The 7,819-nt window shown below is 53.7% G+C and overlaps 1 long non-coding RNA gene across 1 annotated transcript in view; it reads left to right on the top strand.

The window, feature by feature from the left end:
- The window catches only part of LOC111827840, a 9,072-nt gene extending 1,600 nt beyond the window's left edge, over positions 1-7,472 (top strand). The window contains exon 2 of the long non-coding RNA XR_002831567.1: positions 6,740-7,472. This is a non-coding gene — a long non-coding RNA (uncharacterized LOC111827840). The remainder of the gene's footprint in view (positions 1-6,739) is intronic.
- The last annotated feature ends 347 nt before the right edge of the window (positions 7,473-7,819 follow it).

The following is a 7,819-nucleotide window of genomic DNA, read 5'->3' as shown; positions in this document are numbered from 1 at the left end:
TGTAAGTTACCCAATAGGCGGGTGATTCTCTATAGATTCTCACAAATAAAAAAAAAAGGAGAAAAAGAAAAAAAAAAGGAAAGAAAACTTGGGGACTTGTCGCGTACCCCCTCACCCCGCCCCCTCAAAAATCCCAAAGCAATGCAAAACTGCCCGGGTTCGGTTGTTTCTGGATTTTCTGCGGGCTGCCTGGTTTTTTCTCGGAGACTGACCCTTCCGAGGTTCAGGGGGGACTCCGGGAGCGGCTCCTTCCCAGTTCACCTGGCAGGCTGGCGCCGGCCGAGAGGCTGCCGGGTCCCCGCGAGCGCTCCCCGGCGCTCCCCTGGCGCCGCGGGCCCGGGGGGAGCTGGGCTGCGGGGCGGCTCGCCCAGTGCGCCTGGGTCGGTGCGGGCGCGGACTGGGAGCTATAGATTGCAACGTGAAGATGGCGGAGTCCGGGTTCTCTGGGAGCTCTCGGTCTCTCTATGGCTGGGGCTGCCTCTGTACAATGGGATAAAATTCAAGTTCAAGTGCGGACGTGACGTTTAATCTGCACTAGAGAGACAAAAAGACCCAGAGAGTCGGAGCACTGGGGGCGACTAGCGGTGGCTTTTTAACATTGTACCCTGTAAGAGAACAAGAAAGCACACCATTCTCTCTCTCTCTCTCTCTCTCTCTCTCTCTCTCTCTCTCTCTCTCTCTCTCTCTCGCACACCCACAGTCCAGGCCGGCCACACGTGCAAACGGCTTGTTTGTCAGGACCCTCCTCCCCTTGCACTGGGAGCGCAAAGGGGGGAGGGGGGGGACGATGGGCAGGATATTTTTAAATAAAATTTTAAAATCCTCTAGTCCCTCCTCCCCTCCAGGGAGCAGGACCCCCTGAGAAGGGGGGGGTGGTGCAGTGTGTGTGGAAGTTGAATCAAGGCCAGTCCCCACGGGCACGCACCCACACCCACCGAAAGTTCTTGGAGAGTTGGGGTGGGCCCCGCGACTTGGGGTGATGGTCAATTGCTTCGTCTCCCTGGAAAAGAGCTTGGTTGTTTTTACTTTTTATTTTATTGGGGGACTGTGGTCAAACTTCCAAAAAAAAGTGTCTCCATGTAAGTCCTGATATCCTGTCCAGCGAAGTGGACAAAATAAGAGCTACTAAGAGAAGACAGTTAAGAACATACTGGGGGGAAGTGGGCGGGGGAGGAACCTGAGACCTGGTTTGAGTCTCATTCTGGAAATAGTATTCACCCGAATCCGTGTGCTCCTACCACCTCGCCCCTTTAACTCCCCCCTCCAAGGCCAGGGTCTGTGGGAAGTGTGGGAGTACCTGGGCATGGGGTGCGCCACGTGGGACAGGAACTTGTGCGTGCTGACCCAGAAGTAGGTGTGGCCGGATCTCCAAAGATACTCGGGTTCCCCAGTTCCCGCCCCCCCCCCACAATTCCTGCCACCTGCAGAAAAGCTGCCCCCAACCCCACTGCTCCTCGCCCAGGCCCAGGGCAGGACCTGAAACCCCCGGGCAGACTGGGAAGACAGCTGTCTGGTCACCCGTTTGATCTCCAGCCGGCGAGGACAAGGGGGGTGGGGGAGGAGGGTTTGACCGCGGCCCGGGGACCAGGCCAGGCCATGGTCCTGTGGACACCCCCCTCCCCTGTCCAGGCGGCGGCTAACTTCGTCTATTTGATGACCTGAGCTCCCGGGCTGGGCGGGCCACGCGGCTGCAGCGCTCTCCCTTCTCAGGGTTTCTCTCGTCCGGGCCAGGAGGCGGCCTGGGCGGGTCGGGGCCTGGCTCGGGGCTGGGCTTGGCAGGCTAGCCGAGCTGCACCCACCCCACCCCGCCCCCAGGCGCGGCTCGGGCGGTTCAGCGGAGCGAGGGGCTGGGCTGGGACGCCTCCGGGCGCGCCGCCTCCCTCGGGGCCTGTGCCTTTGGGGGCGCGCCGGCTTTAGTTCCCCCCCAGGTCTCGGGTGGGCGACGTTACCAAACACTTAACCGAGCGCAGCGCCCATTAGCGAGGATAGAAAGAGCTCCCTGCCCAAACCACCCGCCCCCCAAAATAATAACAATAAAATGTGTCCTAGCATGTAGTTTTTCCGATGGGCTGCGGGGTCGCCGGCCGAGCGGGTGGAGGGGGATAGGGAGGGACGAGTCTGCATTCCCCACCACCCCAGGACTACGCGCAGCTGCCCACCACCCCCAACCCACACCCCACCTCCACGTGGTCCAAAGTCTAGAAGCGCCTCCCTCTCCTCGCATGCCGCCCTACAGCGGAAAACCTTCCAAAGAAGTGGCCTAAGTAAGAAAAAATGCCCACACGCACCTTTAATAAACTTAAGAAAACCATAAACCGGCCATTCTAACTCGCCCAGATTCTTAAGTGCGGGGAAGCCGTACGCTCCCTTTCTGAGAACTGGCACTGTGAAGTCCAGGAGAGGTTAGCGTCTTGCCCAAGGTCACCCCGCGCATGGGGCACGTCTCCACTCAAACCGCCTCGGCGTGCCTGCCGCCCGCGCCGCCTGCGCTCGGCGCCCGAAATCCCGACCGTCCACCCTCGCCCTCCGGGGGCTGGTGACCAGGAAGGGGCCTGGGGCTGGGGGAATGGGGCAGCCCCTTCAAGAAAGAGGCCCCTACGGGGGCTGCGCAGGGCGCTCAGGGGCCTCAGCTGCAGCTGCCACCTCCGGCGCGCGGGGGCAGCGAGGTCTGGGGAAGGGGCACCCTCCGCCCCACCCCCGGCAGGAAGTAGCGGGCAGGGGGCGGCACGGGCAGCGGCTGACAGAGGAGCGCTTCCTCATTGGCCCCGCGCTGCCCCGACGGCGGGAAGAGGGACGCGCGGGCGGCCCGGCGCAGGGCCGGACACGCCACCGCCGCCGGCGCGCTCCACTCGCCGTGGCCGGGGAGTGGAGGCGCTGGCCCCTTTGCCTCCTCCTTCTCCTCCTTCTCCTCCTCCTCCTCTCCCGAGAGGAGAGGCGGCCGGGTGCAGGCAGCGAGCAATCCCAGCTGCCGCTCCAGTCTCCTTTTTTTCCCTCTGCCCGTCTGGCACGGGCATCATTAGCGCTGAAAGCTGTTAATGTCTGGTCTTAATGTCTGGTCTCACAGCTCCTGCGCTCCCTGTCTCGCGTTCCAAGCCAGATCAATAGCCGCCTCTCCGCTGACCTTGACCTCTCCCTAGACCCCGCCCGGCTCCGGCAGCTGGCCCGCTCTAATATTTCTCCCCTCTCTTGATACCCACACAACAGGCGGGCTGGGCAGGAAGAGAGTGGCGGAGGTCCGGCCACAGCCCGGTCTCTACCCCTTCCTCAGGACCCCAGGCAGGCAGGGGATCCTGTAATCCTGTACCCTTCTGAGGCCACTGCGCGGACACGCACACACACACACACACACACACACACCACTCCTTGAACTACCAAGCCTTTGTTTAGAATAAAAGTCCCTCCATCCCCAATGGGGGGAGGGGGGAGGTGGGGGGGGGCAGGTGCTTAACATGAAAATATGAAGGAAAAAGTGCAGGTGCTTATGCAGTCCCAGATATTACACAACTCCACACTCATTTCTCCAGCGCCTACCTGCAGTGGGCCTACTGTGTGTTGGACCCAGTGCTGGGGCTTTGTGCAGATTAGAATCGGATGGAAAGAAATGCCACATTTTCTGAACTATCTTTGAGAGAGAAGAAAAAAAACAGCAGATGTCAAAAAGCTTTTTGAACTCACAACTATTTCCTTGCTCTCCTTTTTCTAGCTTCGTAGCGCATTCCAACAGATAACCCTCCATATTCTCCGTCATTTTAAATTTCCTTATAGAGGAATAGTTCAGCAGTCACAGATCAGTTCCATCAAATCGGGGTGCGTTTTTATTCATCTCCTGGAGGGGCTCTGATTCCCTGTGCGTGCTGCCTGTGACAGGCCCTGCAGTGGGGGCAGATGACACAGACCCGTGACCCCTCCCCAAGCAGAGCTTCTTGTTTCAAATTCTTTGAAGGATTCTCATCCTTAACTCTTAGCTGAGTGGGGGGAGGCGGGGGGTGCTGTAGGAGATTCTACAATGTTATCTTTGCCTTCTGGGCTGTTATATTTTATGTGTTTACGAAAATTTGGAAAGAATCGAGATGAGTAATGGCAGTAGAAATGGGAACTCCCAGTGTTTCTGCAGGAAATCTGTGCAAAGAGGCGGCGAGTCTTTGCGTATTCACAGGTAGAGGGCCAGTGCAGAAGCGAACTGTCTCCACTTTCCAGTCCTCGGGATCTATAAACGCGATTGACTGAGAAGATGAAGATAAATAGCATGCATCGATCTGATCGGTGGATTGACTTGTTTTCACTTTCGAGGAAACCGCAGTGGAGGTACTACGCAAATCCGGGGTGTGCACATATTAATAAGATGGCCCCGGTCTCCTTCCTCGCCATTCTAGAATCTCTAGGAGCTGCCAAATCCAGAAGCATAAAAAAGCAAAAGAGGTCGTGTGGGCTTCCTGGAGTCTCTTCAAGAATTATTTGATGTCACTTCTGCAAAGTACAGCAAGTTTCCGGGTGCCACAAGCACTCAAGGAAGGCTTGGCTTGCCAGGTTGGGAAGGGGATTCTGCAGTCTGTCGCCTTGTAGCGAGGCAGGACCACAAGGTGCCTTCCAACAACTGGTTGGTTGGTTCTCTGCAGGTACTGAATTTAGCAACATTGCCTCTGCTCAAACATGCCACCGTTTGTACCTTATTCGTTGGGCTGGATAGGGTAGGCTTCCCACTATTGCTTAACTGTGCGGAGCCTAGGAATGTTCTAGGAAATCTAAGAGGTAGTGTTGTTTTGCTGTCTTTACAGCTGCAGCCTGCAAGGGGTTAAATCAAAGTCACTGCTTCTGATTCATGCATTATTTTTCTTATAAAAAAAAAAAAAACACTTAACCCAGCTTTCCATATATGAAAAAGACTCACACCCACACGGAATGTTCCCAGCTCTCTGTCCCTGTCATCAGAAACGATACTGAATGGCTCAGTACTAGGGGATCTGGAACTATTTCTACAGCTTTCTCACCTCATTTGGAATTTTCTTGCCTTGCTAATTTTAATTCTTTAGTTGAGTCATCAATTCAAATTTGGTCGGGACTGACTGGCATCACCCAGTTGGTCGGCTAGGGAGAAATACTGTTCACAAGGATGATCCGACTGCAGCAAATCCCTCCCACCCCCGACCCCTCCCACCCTCCCCTGTGCACAGAGTTCAGTGTGACTGTGAGAGGGCGAGGGCGTGTGGGGGAGGTGATGTGCAGAAGGGTCTCTGTGCTGCGTCTCTCTTGTCACCGAGTCTCCGGATTGTAAGACAGACTGTGCAACACACACACACACACACACACACACACACACACACACACGAGTTTGAATTCACGGGTCCAGTGGCCGTCAGTCTCCCCTACAGAGAACACAAGGGTGGAGCGTGGGGAGAGGGTTACATGGTTCATTTGGGGAAAGAACTGAGAACCAGAAGGGAATTTTCAGTTCTGACTCTGGCTGTCAGACTGCAGTGGCAGCGAGGTGTCTGATAATAGGAAATGGAGAGGGGTGGGGTGGAGGCAATAATGATCACCTTCTAACAAGGGTTTTATGAGACTGTGAGGATTAATTAGTTTGTATCCTTAAGCAGTTGGAGAAGGAGGAAGTTTCAGCAAATGCTGAGCTGGAGTTGTAGATGAAACTGACTCAGTGGCAAGCTCTGCGTTCCCCCCGCGCCCCACCTCCAACCTAGGCTCTGTCTGTGCTGAGATGCGCTGCAGAGGACGTGGCGGAGGGGAGTGAGGGGGAAGAACTGGCTCAGGGAAGAGCAGAGGAGACAGGGGCGTGAGTCAGGCCAGCATCCTCCGAAAGGCATGTCTGTCTAATGAGAATGCTGCGAGGGACCACTTACCGAAAGGTAAACATCAAAACCAGGCAACACCTTGCCTCGCATATGCCTTCCGGAGCCGGAAAGGAAAGGGTCTGGGCGCTATCTGTTGTCTGTAGCTCTAGAAACAGCCATGCATGCTTTCGAGTGAATTCAACAAAGGTAGTTTGTACCCTAGAAAACAGTTAAGTGGTGTTCCCTCTGTCGAACCGACAGGGGCTGCGGTTGCCAGACGACAAACAAGCCTCCACAGCACACGGTCTGAACGGCAGGCGCATTGTTGGAGGTGGGATAATAGATCTATAGGACGTGGACGTTACAGAAATTCCATTATGCACATATTAAAACATTGAATCTGCTTGAAGACACACACTCGGCTCGATTTACAAGGCAGACAATTTGCTGCAACAAAAGATAATTAATGCCACCCGAGGAAACCGAGCCGCGGGACTGCTGTGCATTCTGGTACAGCGTGTTCGTTTAATCTGGTCCTTTTAAAAAATGATTTCGCTGTGATTTTAAGCCTTTGGGATCTTTGAAACAACAATGGCTTCTAAAATATGGATGTGGCAAGAACACTTTCTATTTGAACTTGCGACAAAGCCCTTTACCCCCCCCACCCCACCCCACCACCACCATCTCTCTCTCTCTCTATCTATCTATCTATCTATCTATCTATCTATCTATCTATCTATCTTCCTCCCACATGTGACCCGAAATGGAACTGGACAGGAGCAAGGACACCCATCTCGGATCCATCTCCGATGGTCTGCCATCTAAACAGGGCAGGCTCACGGCCCGTTTCCTTACATCTGAATTTGGATCCCCGGATTCAAACGGGCAGATGCATCGGCTGCGGGGACTTCGTACAGGCATCTGCAGTTTCATTATTTGTATCTGCTTAACAGGAACAATTAGAGAACTGAAGAGTGAGGACGCCCGTTTGGGGACCGGTTCGGTATTGTACCCAGACCACACATTCCGGCTGGGAAGGAACACAGTAATGTATAAAGCATTAGTGGATTGAACACTCCGCGCCGTGTTTGGGGAATCGAATTGTTGATGTTTCTGGCAAAAACTCATACTCCAATTGAAATCTATCAAACACCTTAATTAGCTCTGGGTACCTAAGTGTGCCCAACCCAGAGGCAGGTTGCAAGGCATGAGAGGGGACGGGCAGGGGCTGCACAGAGATGCCAGGGCCTCCCTCGCCCCCCACCCCTGGCCCACGACCTCGGTTTCCGGACCAGGACGCCTGGGCCGTGGTGGGAAGTCGGTCCACCCTGGCTCTCGCCCTGGCAACCGCAGGGATGTGATGGAGGGTGTTTGGATGGCTTGCAGGATGTTGGCGAACCGGATGGGAAGAGAGCACAGTGACACAAAGCTGTTGCCGACGGTAACTGGAGTCTTTTCCTCAGCCAACCATTCCACCTGGACCTCAGTACAAATTATTGTTTTCAATTACCACCTGTGTATTCCTTCCCATGCAACTTATTGATGTAAAATTACAGCTATACCGGTATAAATAAGTTATGCTGCAGTTGTAAAATGGAAGAAATTTTGTTGTAGCAATTATGTTCAGCAAGATGACAAAATAAATTTCCAGAGCTGTGCCTGCAGTAACCTGGGGAATTTAAACCTCATAATTTCCATTCATTTCAGATAATTTGGAGTAATTTCTATATGTAATAACTTTGTAATGAAAAACACAGCGGTACTGAAGTGATTTCACTCGTTTTTTCTCTCCTATGGTATACATGGCACAAAATAAATGATAAAAATAATATTTCCTTTTTATATGTGTGTGTGTGTTGAGTAATTCCTTCAGCAAAAAATCATAAACTAATACCCGGACTAAATCTCTGTCCACAAAATGAAAAATAAATTGAGTTAAAGAAAGTGAAAAAGTATGAAAGGCTGCGGATGTTTGATTGTGAGTTTATTGAATTGTCTGATTCCCAGGCTCCTCCTGATCTCCAAGGGGTACG

Source organism: Myotis lucifugus, unplaced genomic scaffold (genome assembly GCF_000147115.1).
Source record: "Myotis lucifugus unplaced genomic scaffold, Myoluc2.0 scaffold_228, whole genome shotgun sequence".
In the NCBI taxonomy this organism is placed as follows: Eukaryota; Metazoa; Chordata; class Mammalia; order Chiroptera; family Vespertilionidae; genus Myotis; species Myotis lucifugus.
The sequence above is the reverse complement of the archived record's forward strand: the minus strand, read 5'-3'. Positions and strand labels throughout refer to the sequence as shown.